This window comes from Rattus rattus, chromosome 5 (assembly GCF_011064425.1).
Source record: "Rattus rattus isolate New Zealand chromosome 5, Rrattus_CSIRO_v1, whole genome shotgun sequence".
Taxonomy (NCBI): domain Eukaryota; kingdom Metazoa; phylum Chordata; class Mammalia; order Rodentia; family Muridae; genus Rattus; species Rattus rattus.
The window spans coordinates 15,462,437-15,477,710 of NC_046158.1; the positions used below are offsets into that span (position 1 = coordinate 15,462,437).

Below are 15,274 nucleotides of genomic sequence, written 5' to 3' on the forward strand. Positions count from 1 at the left end.
AAACCCCCACAAGCTGTCAGTCCTCTGATCTCAACACACCACTGTAGTACAAACACACACCATACACATACACATGCACACACACACACACACACACACACACACACACACACACACACACACACACTAACCTTTTTTAAATGACTGCCTCCACTTTAACTTTCAGAAATAAACCACTTACTGTAAGGCCTTACTATCTTAAAATGAACTTTTTCAGTAAAACATAACCAAAGTGACAAGCTATAGTTAGTGTTTTGTTTTGTTTTTTATTTTGTGGGGGTTTTTTTGGGGGGTGAACCCCCCCCTTTTTTTGTTTTTGTTTTTTTGAGACAGAATTTCTCTGTGTAGCCCTGGCTGTCCTGGAACTTGCTCTGTAGACCAGGCTACCCTCAAACTCAGAGATTCCCCTGCATCAGCCTCCAAAGGCAAGCACCACCACAGCCCAATTCATAAGCTATAGTTTTCACAACCAATCTATGTAGGAAAATATAGTATTCTTCGCTCAACATAGTATTATTGAGTCCTAAGAAATTTTAGGTCTGGCACAAAACATGCTTTAGAACCTACATGCTTTCTGAATCAAACCAGGAAAGAAAGCTTAATAACAGCATTCTAAAACAGCCACTGGGGGGCAGGGAGGAATGCTCCTCCTTTAGGACAATAACTAGTTAGCATGTCAAAAGGACTAGGTTGGTTAAATTCGTAAACAAATTTCTGATTTGCCCAACTGCACTGTGCAAAGCTTAGCTTCTGGGAAACGCAAACAAGAAGTTCTGAAGGTGCTGTAACAAACTACACCCTATCCATGACCCCAACCACCTCAGAAATTATACAACTTGCTGTAGAATTCTCATTTTTCATATGAAAATGAATGACAAAAATCACACAATGCTGTGATAAAATCAACTGTACCCTTTCAAGTTGTGCTAAAGTTAACTAGAGAAAGCAGGTGTATACGGTTTTTGTTATGTTAAAAATAAGAGAACTTGAATACCAAGTAATGAAAATTTAGAGCTTCTTCCTTCATACAGCTGCACATATATAGTCTTCTTTAGAGCATGAATTGGACTTCCTAAATACAGTGTGCCTAAAGAACTTGTACGGCAATAATTCAAATTAGGGATGAAAATGACTAGTCAGATTTTTTGGTCAGGTTAAAACTAAAAATCAGATTAAAATTAACAGGCTTTGGGCATAAACCATTTATTTAATTGTTATATCACTATTAATCTGATTTCATTATGTAAATTTAATTTATATGTATAAATACATCTAAATAAAGTTTCATAAAATTAAAGTATAAAGTTAATCATATGTACCTGTCAAAAAAGTCTTTCAATAGCTAAACTAATTTTAAAAAGCCAATCTTTCAAAACACAAATGAAAACAGAAGAACAGTAAGATAGGTAATAAGTCCCACATCAGACAGTAAACCAATGAACAGATCAGCTAGTACAGTAAACCTACTATTAAAGACAGATGTTACCACAATCAAAGCAAATTAATATCTAATAAAGCAATTCACTATCTGCATGTTTGCTGTGGCAGTCCTGAGTAGGCTCTTTATAAACCAAGGACAATATTCAAAAGGCTTTAAATTTTTACAAATTGCTCCCTTTTAAGCAGAACATACACTGTCCATCAATAAATGGAGCTAGAGATGGCTCAACAGGTAAGATAAACACATACTGCTCCTTCAACAGACCCAACTTCACTTGCCAGCACCCACTCCGTCATAACTATGCAACTCCAACTCCAGTGGATTCAGAACTCTCCTCCCCTCTGTACAACCTACACTCAGTCAGGCAGACACAGACACACACACTTACTTAAAATTAATAAAGACAAAATACTTTTTTAAAAAAGAAAAAGTGGGGCTGGAGAGATAGCTCAGCGGCTAAGAGCACTGATTGCTCTTCCAGAGGTCCTGAGTTAAATCCCAGCAACCACATGGTGGCTCACAACCATCTATGATGATGTCTGATGCCCTCTTCTGGTGTCTGAAGACAGCTACAGCATACTTACATATAATAAATAAATAAATCTTTAAAAAGAAAAAAAAAGAAAAAGTGGGCTGGAGAGATGACTCAGTGGTTAAGAGCACTGACTGCTCTTCCAGAGGTCTTGAGTTCAAGTCCCAGCATCCACAAGGTGGCTAACAACACTCTGTAACAGGATCTGATGCCCTCTTCTGGTGTGTGTCTGAAGACATCAACAGTATACTCATATATAATAAATAAAAAAAGGGGCTGGAGAGATGGCTCAGTGGTTAAGAGCACTGACTGCTCTTCCAGAGGACCTGAGTTCAATACCCAGCAACCACATGGTGGCTCCCAACCATCTGTAAAGAGATCCGATGCCCTCTTCTGGTGTATCTGAAGACAGCTACGGTGTATTTATATATAATAAATGAATAAATCTTTAAAAAATAAATAAATAAATAAATGTTTAAAAAAGAGAAAGCTCTAAAACTGGCAAAGTACTGCTTCTAAAAACCATGCTAGAACTCAGTGTCTGCAGCATGCTTCAATTTCAGCAGAATTCATATAAACAGTAAATTCAATTGCAAAAGTAATGGAGGAAAGGTAACTACACAGTAGAACAACAATGACAAAAATTAATTAAAAAACATCCTTGATATGCATGGAATTCTCACCTCCAAGTTCCTCAGAACAAACTTATCTAATGACAAGAAAATTTGAGACAGGGTAGTTATCCTAGAACTCAGTATGTAGCTAGATCAAGCTAGTCTCTAACACAGAGATCTGCCTCCCAAGTGCAGGGAGTAAAGGAATGTGCCACCTCACCTGGCTAATGACCAATCTAAATATTTAACCAATCTAAAGACCACATGGGTAAAAGAAAAAAGGAGCCAGTCAGTGGCAGGGCACACTTTAATCCCAAGAGGCAGAGGCAGGCAGATGTCTGTGAGTTCAAGCTCAGCCTGGGCTACAAAATGAGTCCCAGAACAGCCAGGGCTACATAGAGAAACCCAATCTCAAAACACCAGGAAGGAAGGAAGGAAGGAAGAAAGGAAGGAAGGAAGGAAGGAAGGAAGGAAGGAAGGAAGGAAGGAAGGAACCTATCTTCATATTAACAGCAGTCTAGTCTTCCAAAAATAGACTTAAACTTGTGACACAAGCCATATATTATCTCTCAGCACCCAGGAGGCAGAAGCAAGTGTATGTATCTCTGTGAGATGGAGGCCAGCCAGGTCTATGTACTAAGTTTCAGGATAGCCAGGACTACACAGGGAGTCTTTTTTAAAAAATAAAAACAAACAAACAAAACTTGTTTTCTATAAACAGAACAATACTATTGGGAGGTAGAAAAGGAGTCAGATTTCTGGAAGAAAAACAAGTACGAAAAGGATTAAGTGTCTTGTCCAGCAAGTCATCAGTGAACATAAAACCAGAATTCAATTATTTAGTCTGCAAAATATAAATAACCTCTCTTTAAAGTACCTACAAGTTATCACAAGATGCAGATTTTTTACCCAATAATACATTTCATCAAAATACTATTTCAGAATTGAGTATTATGAGCAAGGAAATATTGCTTACCGTCCCCCCCCAAACCAATAAAATGAACAGGGTGGACTTTAAAACGTATTCATAAGGTGGCATGTGTGATGGCTCATGTCTGTAACCTAGCGGGCAGGAGGGTGTTTCTGGAGTTTGAGGCCAGCCTCGGTGACATAAGGATTTCAAGGCTATCCTGGGCTATAAAAAAGAATGAGTCACTAGCTCTAAAAAAAGGTGAAGGGGACAAAAGAAAAAAGCAGTGGCCATATTAGAATTTTTTCAAAGGTTACTCTACTTATCTCATATCCTACTATACAAATTTCCTGCAAAGGAGCAATGGAAGGGCAGATATGCTCACTATAATTATATTCTATACATACAGCAAATCTCAAGAGTTTCGATCAAAGGCATATTAAAATACACTTCCCTCCAAAAATAAAATCTTGTAACAATGCCTTCTGAAAATTACTCCCTATGTTAAACACTTCAAATCTGGATTTTAAAGCGATTAACAACAACTACTACTACTACTACTACTACTACCACCACCACCACCACCACCACCACCACCACCACCACCACCACCACCACCACCACCACTACTACTTCTTTAAAATTTGGTGCGCTGTTCCTCTCCTGTTACGTTTAGGCAAGCTTCCCACTCACCCTTAAACTTGTTATTTGGAAGTACAATGCCTACATGAAGATATTTTCCAACTGACAAAAGGATCAACCCAGAAAGTGTCCAAAGCAGACCTTTTCTTTGAAATCATAGTAATACTATATACTATAGCAATTCAAGGTACTTCATGACCAGATAAAATTTACTTTTTTGCAAAATCTAAAGGCAGAAATTTCAACTGTCAAAAGGGAATTCACTTTCCAGGATTCTAGGAAACAGAGCTTACTATAAAAGTCTCTATGGGGTTGGGGATTTAGCTCAGTGGTAGAGCGCTTGCCTAGGAAGCGCAAGGCCCTGGGTTCGGTCCCCAGCTCCGAAAAAAAGAACCAAAAAAAAAAAAAAGTCTCTAGGAAGTTTGCTTAATCTTCCCAATCAATGAATCAATCAGTTTCTCTCTCCCACCCTGTAACACATTCTCTGTCTCTCTCTCTCTGTCTCTGTCTCTCTCTCACATACATACATACACACACACACACACACACACACACACACACACACAAATTCTAACATAAGCCACAGATCACTAAAGGAGACACTGAAGTGTCTGTGTTCAAGAGCCTAAAGTTTAGTTCCCATGTACCTGAGAAGTTGATGGTGGCCTTACATCCACCCAACTCAAGAAGTGTCTTCTCTCATTTAAAACTAGTATTACATATACCATCAAAGCAAACTAAAATACATAAGAACCTAAAGGCTTCAGCTGAAATTTACTTGAATTACTGGGTAAAAAGGCTGACAATCCAGTGTCAGTTATTAACATTTTAAAGGTTAGAATCTAAAGGCTCTATTTCTGCCACTTTTAGCTTACATTATTTTTGTCAGCCTGTAGCATGAGACTCGGATATTACATCATCCAATGCCTGAATACTGTCCCACTATCCAGAAAGCTTCTGGGTACCCGAGACACTGCATACCAAGGTATCTCTTTCTATCTGAGCTCTTGATGTTACTGGCCTCTGGGACTTGCTCTCAGGCAGCTTCACAATTCCATTTCCTTTTACCTTTTGGGTGTATTCTTCATGATGTATAGCCTACCTGTCTATTCAGTCCCCAAAGCTAAGTGAATACACACCACATACCACCCAACTAGAAAGTGGGTGGTCAGCTCTCTTAGTCCTTTTCCATTCACTTGTTGTGGAACTAAAAGCAGGGTTTCACCATCTCTTTGATGCTAAAAGAATTAACTTATAATATTGTATGAAATTGATGTCCTCTATTCTCTGTTAATATCAGTCTAGGATCCATATCCTATGTCCATTGTCCCAAATTTCTAGTTCCTCTAAGCCTGAAAGTAATCCTCTCTAGTTTTTTCTCCTCCCATTGGACATCTGCACTCTATCCTTTATTATCTCTCAGTAACCTAATAATTTTGGACCCTTTACTGTCTTTTGGGAATTTTTGTTTGTTTGCTTGCTTGCTTGCCTTTTTCGTTGCTGTTTTTGTTTTTGTTTTTCAATACAGTGTTTCTCTGTGTGGCCCTGGTTGTCCTAGAACTCACAAGGTTGGCTTCTAACTCAGACCTCTACCTGCCTCTGCCTCTCAAGCACTGGAACTAAAGGCCTGCAGCACACCACTGCCTGGCCCTTTTAATATCTCAAAACTAAAAAATTCAATCTTTCCTCACATTTCCACACCTTGAATCTTCCAAACTCTGAGGTAACACATTCTGAACCCTCCCTGACAGTCATTTCCTGCTGTAAACATAGTCATCCTACCTACTTCACTCACCACACCAACTCCATACAATTGTCCCTTCTAGTTACAGCCATGAATCCATGAATCCCTACACCTCATCTGTCCTTTCCTTCAGTATTCATTCCTTTACAGTCTCTACTACAAAATACCCTTTCTTCCCTTCCTTCTGTCCCCTGCCTACTCCCTTCACTTCCTCTACACCCTACTACTGATTTCCCTTCAAACACACCCCACTTCCATCTTCCTCATTCCCAACTTCTCTCCACACCTCCTTCCCTGGGAATATTTCCATTTTTTCCTACACCTTACCTACCATTCCCAGAAACATTGTCCTCTCCCTCCCTTCTGCCTACCATTCCACTCTCTATCTTGCCACACACCCCATCCCTTTCCAGGGTGCTCGCAACCGCAAGATTCCCTCGTCTGCTGTTGCCCACTAGTATTTTTCACACAAACACCCTCCATTTCACTCACTCCTGCTGCCCTTTACTGCTACACCTCCTGCCTTGACACCTCTCTCCACCCAACCTAATACCTCCACCTAACCTCCTTGTCCCCATTTCTCTCCCAAACCCCTCAAACTCAGACCCTGTGTCAACCACTCCTCCCTCCCCTTAGCTCCATCCTGCTCGCCCCTGAATACAGGACAAATACCAAGGCTTTTCCCCCTAGCTTGTCAACCCCTTCTTGTCTCCCTCCATACCTCCCAGCCAGATACTCACTAGGGAACTCCTGGAGTCCTGGGCATACACACAGACATCTCCTGCCTGAATACCCTCAATTTCACCCGCCACCATTTGAGAGAACCCCCTCCCCACTCCTTCCCTCTCTCTTTTGGGGCTCAGCCTGCCCGCCACACTCCCAGCTACGGACCCCTCCTCCGCCATTTCCCTTCAGGCGTCCGGTGGCTTCCCGCTGCCTGCCCCATTCCCTGCCCCTCACACGCAGCGCTAACCAGGGCATCTGCTCCTTCCATTTCTGCCTAGAGGTGCCCATCTTGTCCCTCCCTCCACCACCTCTATTGCCCCTACCCGCCCCAAATCCCCCAACACACTCGTCCGAACCCCAAAACGGAACGTCCTCCTTCCCTCTCGAGCCCGACCTAGGCCCCCATGGGTCCCCCAGGCCTGCCCTTGAGGCCCTGGTCACCGTGGGGCCGGGTCCCTCAACGTTCCCTTCTCCCCCAAATCTGCCCACACCCTGTGCCCGCCCCCCGAGCCTCTCCTAGGCTCTTGCCCGCAACGTCCTCCAGCACCTGCCCGGAGCCTGGAACCCTCCCACCTCCCCAGAGCTCGCGCCCCGCAAGCTGCCCACGCCCTTGGGAGGTTCAGGGCCGGGACCCGCGACCCCGACCCCGAAAGCAAGCAAGGCAGCCCACAGTCCTGAACCGGCCGGGTACCGCGGCAGCGGCCACAATACTCAAGCCGCGGGGCTGGGATTGCGCCGCGCTCCTCGCCTCAGCAGCCGCCACCGCTGCTAAGGACGCACAACAAACAATGCGGGGCCCGGGCAGGCTTCGCCAACTGCCTCAACCGCCGCCTCAACCGCCACCCGCCCGGGACGGCTCGCCGCGCAGGCGCCGGCCCCTCCGCAGCCTACCCGCGCCGCCGCGCTCCGCCCGCGTCCGCTCCCCGCTCCCGCTCCGCCGCCGCCGCCACCTCGTCCGCCCGCGTCTCCGGCTCCTCAGCACAGCGGCGGCGGCTGCGGCGGCTGCTGCCTTGGTGGCGCTCGCGGATCCGAGCTCAGCTTCGGCAGCGACCGCGGTGGCGGCGGCGGCGGCGGCGGCGAACACGTGACGCCGCCGAGTACTCCCATTGGCCGATCCAGGGGGCGGGCCCCGCGGCTGCTGAGGAACGGAAAGCCCGCCCTATCGCCCTCCGCGCGCCCCCTGCACGCGCGCTCTGCCGCACCTGAGAGCTCCGGCCAGCGCCCGCCACCGCCGCGCCGCGCTGCTGCCTACGTCAACTGCGCACCTGGGAGCGCGCAGGGCGCTCAGGCCTAAGGCCGCTGCCTGCACCTGCGAGGCCGCTTACGTAAACTGCGTCCCACCCACCTCGCGGCGTCTAGCTCGGGCCGCAACCGCACCTGAGCCCTGCTGTGCCCGCGGCGTAGCGTTGCTGGGCGGAGGCCAACTGCTGAGAAGAGCTAAGAGTGCAGAAACTTCGTAACTGCGGGTTCTAAGAGCCGCTCGGGGCCGCAAAGATAGCCGGCCTCCCCAGGTTCTGCGCCCCGGTGCGGGATGCTTCCCCAGCCCCAGCCTTTACGCTAACGGAGTAAGCGCCGCAATGCCTCCCGGGTGGAGGAGGGGCAGGCAGTACCTTGTCTGAGTCAGAGACTCGGATCCCTCCTTGATTCGCTTCCCCTCCACTTGCTTGTTGTGTGACCTTGGCCAAGTTACCGAACCGCTCGAGCTTCAGTTTCCACTTCACAGAAACTAAAACAGTAATTCCTATTTAAGAGCCGTTAAGCAGATGGCATAAAACAATAGATATGAATTTTCCTGGCACATAGCAAACACTGAACAGAAATCAAAATCTCCTCTCCCTACTACGCCCTTAATGGCCCGAGAAATCCTTTCCCTCCTTATTTCCCTTCTTAAAACTGGGGGTAGACTGGCTAAATACTTGCCCACTTTGTTCTGGCAGTGGTACTAGAGAAGAAATAAAGGTTCAAGTTTTATTTTACAGCTCTTGGTTGGCATGTTCTTAGTGCCTAGCATTCTCCCAGCCAGTTCAGCCCCTACAGCATATGTGTTGCATGCCCCACACTGTGCAGGGTGCTAGAATACACTAAAAAAAATAAATAAATAAGTCAAGGCCCTTAGCCTAAAGCAAATTCCTAGCGCAGAAACTGATCATTTAATTTGAGCACACAGTGGGAGCCTGACCTCCCACACTCACCCTGGAATGTCCACTTCTCATCTTGCTCCTGTAGCAGACTCAAATAACAGCTCTGGACTGGGAATGATGTTCAGTGATACTTACCTGACATGGACAGGGTTCAGGGTTGCATCCACAGCACCTCCAAAAAAATATGACCTCTATATTTCATTCACAGAATAATATGTTAATACTTAGAGTTAAAAAGCTTTGACAGTATGGCCTTCAACTTCACAGCATACACACTTCCCTTTGCCCCTCCTTCAGGCCAACTTGACCCTTAGGTAACATCAGAAACCATCCTTTCCTAGGTCTGTAACACCTTCTAAGCTTCCTGAAGTCAATGGTAAACCTCAGATCACTATGTCTGAATGGCACCTTATTCTAACCTTCTGGAAACCTGGTTGTTCTATCAGTCCAAATACTCTGTCTGGAGTTCCTTGGCTGCCCTCAGACACAGGTCTAGACTCTCCCTGCTTGTGCATCACCCAGTTCAACAATGCATTGTTATGTCGCTGAGCTATAATTTAGCCCAGTCTCTTCCCTAGATTGTAAGCATCTTGAGGATAGGTTCATCCCTCTGCTGGAGTAAGTTAGGAAAGACCACATATATAGGGGATGAGATCATTATAGCTGGGTTTTACAGTATAAAAAAGGAAGTCTGCCAAGGGAGACAAGATGCTGCAGTGCAAGATCCAGGTTTGCTGCGCACTGGCTGTGTGACCTTGGCAGATTGAGGTCTTAGTGCCCTCATCTGTCAAATCAAACATAATTTTGCATATCTCAGTACTGTTACAAGGAGTCAGTGAGACAACATTTAATATAGGTGGCCCTTTGAAATCTAACACTTATAAATTGTATTACTTTTTTTTTAAGAAGGAAAAGTACATGGTATTAAAGATTCAATAGTATCTCCTGTTTTTTATTAGACTTATAACTCCAAACACTCAGGACAAAAACGGACAAGTGAAGGTAGGCTAGATGTCGAAGCAGTTATAGGTGTTGCTGCCCAGCCTCACAAATCTGAGTTAAAATCCCGGAAGCCACCTGGTATAAGGAAAGACCTCACAAGTTAACCTCTAACCTACTTCCACAGGAGTGATAAGCACATGTGTGTCAACATTCATACATGCACAGCATAAAAATAAAAATAAAAAAAATAAGTAAAACATTGAAGAACAAGTAAACAATGCAAAAGAAAGGATAAGGTAAAAGTTCACATTTAAATGACCTTCACATCCTCTGTCCCTGATCCGCTCCATCTGCTATTTGCAGAGAAATTTTTGTCATGTCTTATTACTTGTCCGGAGAAAGATGAAAGTTGTAACCAGACGTGGTGATGCCCTAACATTTGGAATCCTAACTTGCAATCCTAACATTTGGAAAGCCAACAAGGAAGGATCAGAACCTCAGAGCCAGCCTGTGTAATGTAAAACTGTCTCGGGGTGAGATGTGGCTCAGCTGTAGAGTGCCTGCTTGCCTAGCACATGCATGAAGTCCTGGGATTCATCCACAGGACTGCATGAAGTAAACCTGTGATCCTAGCAAATGACAGGTAGCGATAGGAAGATCAGGACTTCAATGTCATCCACAGGTATTTAGCAAGATCAGAGACTGAAGCCAGCTGTACTACATGAGGCCTGGGTGATGGTGGTGGTGGTAGTTTTGTTGTCCTTACATTGTTTCCTTGGTTTGGTATTATGTCTTGGGTTTGTTTTGTTTTGTTTCGTTTTCTAAAACAGGGTTTCTCTGTACAGTCCTGGCTGTCCTGGAACTCTCTCTGTAGACAAGACTGACCTCAGAGATTCTCCTGCCTCTGCCTCCCAGGTTTTATATTTTTTTAAGGAAAGAAGGAAAACGGTTATGAACAGCTCATGTGCCTCTTATATGTATGTTATATTTGCATAGATAAAACAACCAAAAGTATTAAACATCAATTACTACTGATTTTGCCTAGAAAGTAGAATTGGACATAAAGGCAGAGAACTTCCATATCCTTAAATTTTTAAATTATATGTATGTATACAGAAATTTGTGTGGGTAATGTGCACATGAGTGGAGGTGCACAGAGAGACTAAAAGTGTCAGAACCCTTGGAGTTGGAGTTACAAGCAGTTGCAAGCCACCCGCTGTGGTTGCTGGAAACCAAATTCAGGTCCTCTGCAAGAGCAGCACCCGCTCTTAACCACTGACCATATCTCTCTAGCTCCTGCTTTAAAATTATTTTTCTGCTTTAAACACTTAAGAATACAAACAGTCAGGCGTTGGTGGTACACACTTTACTCCCAGCACTTGGGAGGCAGAGGCAGGTGGATCTCTTGAGTTTGAGGCCACCTGCTCTACAGAGAGACTTCCAGGACAGCCAGTACACAAAAAAAGGGGAGATTATTGTATTCTGTCTGCTTGGGTGTTTTCCATACAAGGTGTAACTATGTAACTCTAGCTGGCCTGAACTCACAGAGAGCCACCTGCCTTTGCCTTTGAGTGCTGAGATGAGGGGCATGTATTGCCACACCTGACTGAATGCATCCTTTTGTTTGTGCATTCTTCTTTGGTACTTTTCTGCATAGTGTTGTATCTTAAGGATCATTTAATTAAACTACACTCCCTATAGTGGGTATTATGTTCTTCCTAGTATTTCCATTATTATAAACAGTGGAAAGATAATGTGTGTTGTAACGTCCTAAAGCTTAGACTCATCAGAGGCAAGAAAGACACAAATAAATGTATTTTTACATTTTTTTTCTTTTTTTTTCTTTTTTTTTTTTTCAGAGCTAGGGACTGAACCTAGGGCCTTGCGCTTTCTAGGCAAGCGCTCTACCACTGAGCTAAATCCCCAACCCCTATTTTTACATTTTTTAAAGGAGGAGTGGATGGACTCTAGTCTAACTTCCAGACACATACTTGATTCAAAAGACACTGAAAGATGGCCAAGGAAAAAAATGTCCTCAGCAATGCAATCCAAGAGATGTGGATATTTAAATTTAACATATATAAAAGCAAATAAAACACTGGTCTAGGGGATGTTATATCTCAGTTACATAGCATACAGAAAGTCCTGGGTTCAATCCCCACCTCTGCATAAAACCAAGCAGTATATAACCTATGCCTGTAATCCCAGAGTTGGGGAGGTAGAGGCAGAAGGATCAAGAAAGGAAGGTGGAGGAGAGGAAGAAAGTTTAAACTAGAAAAGCACTAGGCACAGTTAAAGTTCTCCACAAGCAGGTCAGCACTGACCCAAGGGCTCGATAACAACTTAGCAATGACAGCAACAGCCACACCTCACTTGTTTTAGACCTTCCAAAGCCCTTGTCCTGGCAAACCAAGGTAGGTCTAGACATCTCTATTCTTCTCTCCTCACCACTCCTGTCTTCCTTCTCTTCTTTTACAAAATCAGATACTGAACAACAGCCAGGCCTCTCTCTGGCGCCTGGATGCCCCCTTTTCTACTCTCTAAGGGACATCACTCCATAGCTTGTCCCTCTTTGATGTGGCCAGTCTCTCGCTACTGGATTCTTTCCATTATTAAACAGTCCCTTTCATTGTTTTTTGTTTTTTTAAATGAAACAGGATCTCCAGGTCATTCATGTGGGTGCTACAGCCTGAGAAGCACTGTCCCAAATGCAACAAGGACAGATACAGATCAAATGAGGCCTCCAGTGCCTAGGTGCAATTGCCATTGCTGACAAGACACTCCAAAATGGTAAATAACCCCTGGTACAGTCCAAACATAACCAGGCACAACCTTCACTCACTTTGCATCGAGTTCACCTCCCTGGAATAGTAAATCATGCTGGAATGGACTTTGTTCGTTTAGAAACTGGAATGAGTTGTTAGCCTTAGATAATTACACAGTAAACTTTTCCCTACATAAGAATTCGAAAGTCATGCAATGTTATGCACACCCACTGTAGGACACCAAGCGTCTTTGGCTTCCTTCCACTTTAATAAATGTCGCTGTGACTACCCAGCTTCATTACAATGTTTGTAAACTAAAATCAAGAATCCAGAGCTCCTGGCTGTCACCCATTGGCTACCTGAGACCTCTCTGGATGTCTGCTATGCTTCTGTCTATTGTTCCTAACTACTGAATTTTTCCCCTAAACCCAAGCCCAAGTCAGTTCCCTAACAGAGGTCATGTTAACCGCTGAGCTTGAATAAGGAATAGACTGTAGGCCCTATGTGAACAGAATTCATTCTTCTCTTTCCATATTCCATTAGAGACACGTCCTACATTATCCACATAACAAATACCTGTTGGGCTAATGAGTTATAAAAATTACCTATTTATTAATTGATTTTTTCAAGATAGGATTTTTCTTTGTAGTCCTGGCTATCCTGGAATTCCAAATTCTGCCTCCTAAATGTTGGAATTAAAGGTATGCATTACCACACAAGTGCATTCTTTTTTTTTTTTATGACAAACTGATTCCAAGAGAGAAGAATCTACAAGAATAATCCAGGGACTCGAGGTCAGGAAGCCTCTAGTTCTTCCACAGTTGGTTCTAGCAATCTGAATGCATCTATTGGAGCCAGGCATGTGGTTCCTGCTTATAACCCCAGCACGTGGGAGACTGAGGCAGGAAGATTGCCACAAATTCAAAGGTAGCCTGGGCTACATACTGAGTTCAAGGTGACCCTGAGCTAAATCCGCAGACCCCTTATAAAGGATTTCTAAAAATCAATTTACAGTGATTCTGCTGGACCCAGGTGATTATCTAGACTTTAGATTCTAAATAATGTGAAATAATGAGTTTCTCCAAATCCCTCTCTCTGTTTTGCTGTCCCTCCTTTCCTTTATTTCCTTTCTTCCTTTCTTCCTCTCTTTCTTTCTTTCTTTCTTTTTTTGCTTTTTCTTTTTTAAACGGTCTCACTGTGTAGGCCTAGTTGGTATGGAACTCCCTATTCAGACCAGACTGGCCTCAGACTCGCAGAGATCTATCTTTCTTGGCCTCCCAAGTGACACTAGAGGTGTGCACACTATATTCAGCATCTCCCTTTCAGTATTGTTTATCTATTGTTGGTTATAACACTTCATGTTAATCAGGTAGACGCTAGCCAAGCTGCTACCCTGAGTAAGACAGCACTCTGTAATCTTCTGGACTAAAAGGCAAATGGTCAAACTTCAAGATGGCTTCTGAGGAATGGTAGATTTCTGGACCCATTTCCAGAGCATCCCCCTGAATCTTACCTCAGTCCCTTTGTCACTGTGCCACAGTGTCCTCCTTTCAGTAAGGACTTCTACCAAAAAAAGTGGGGGTGAGTCACACAGAAACTTCTAAAGGGTCTTTGCTCTTGCTGAAAGAACCACTCTAAGGCTTGTAGGATGTGTAAAAACCCCCATCAGCCAAGACACTTTGTTTTTTGTGAGAGTTTTAATTAAGATCAGCCTACTAAGGGTTTGTTTGTTTGTTTTAAGAGAGGTTTTTCTGTTGGGAGGAAAAAAATTGGAAATAAGGCTATCTTTTTTAAAGATTTATTTATTTATTATTTATGAGTACACTGTTGCTGTCTTCAGACACACCAGAAGAGGGCATTAGATCCCATTACAGATGGTTGTGAGCCACTATGTAGTTGCTGGGATTTGAACTCAGGACCTCTGGAAGAACAGTCAGTGCTCTTAACCACTGAGCCATCTCTCCAGCCCATAAGGCTTCTTTCAGTGAAACTTGTACGGCAGCTTTGATTTTGAGATCAAATAAATGATTAATGCAAATATTTAAATCACTAAATCTTATAAATTTTAAATAATCCCTAAGCCAAACACAGACCCAAACATGAATAAAAAGTTATATGAGGTTCATAACATGTCCACAATAAGGAAGTCTTTACATGTAATTTTATACAAAACTGGACCAGGCCCCTTTGGAGCAATGATCATTCCACCAACATAAGCAGAATCAGTTTAAAGGGTCTCTCACCTGACAAAAACCAGACAATGAGGTCATGAGGAAGAAAAACTATAACACATAATATATATAGACTTTGAATATAGACAGAGCCACATGTTTATAATGGTACTATTGTTTTTAAACCAGCAACAAAGAAACAAAACAGTTCACTGCATTGAATGTTTCTAAGGCTACAATTTGTTATGCAAAAATTTATCATTCCATTTATGGTGAGCATTTAAGGGGCTGGGGGTGAGTGACTCAGTGCTAGAGTCCTTATCTAGCAAGTTTAAAGATCTGGGTTTCATCCACACACTGCAAAAATAAGTTCAGGGGATGGGGGCAGAGGGGCAGTAACTCAGGACTAGTCAGACAGGATGAGGGGATGGGGCATTTAAGTTTTTATGGGAGAAGAATTCTAACAATAACAATGGCCTTTCATTCAATGCCCTGTAGTTTACAGAGCATTTTCCTGTACCGTATCCCACTACTGCCTGTATTCAGACATTCTCAGATTCTCTGAGAAATACAGCATCTTCTCCTTGGTCAACAAGGGGAGGAGTGCCACTAAATGGTGAAATTAACAAAAACTGGAAAGGTTTGC

The 15,274-nt window shown here is 43.6% G+C and overlaps 1 protein-coding gene across 4 annotated transcripts in view; it reads right to left on the reverse strand.

The window, feature by feature from the left end:
- Positions 1 to 7,680, reverse strand: part of Strbp (spermatid perinuclear RNA binding protein) — a 131,034-nt gene extending 123,354 nt beyond the window's left edge. For 3 of the 4 annotated variants that reach the window (XR_004387981.1, XR_004387980.1, XM_032903212.1), the window contains exon 1: positions 7,501 to 7,680. The gene's annotated coding sequence lies outside the window, so the exon portion shown is untranslated. The remainder of the gene's footprint in view (positions 1 to 7,500) is intronic. The other variant, XM_032903211.1, reaches the window with a different exon arrangement.
- Between the last annotated feature and the right edge of the window lie 7,594 nt (positions 7,681 to 15,274).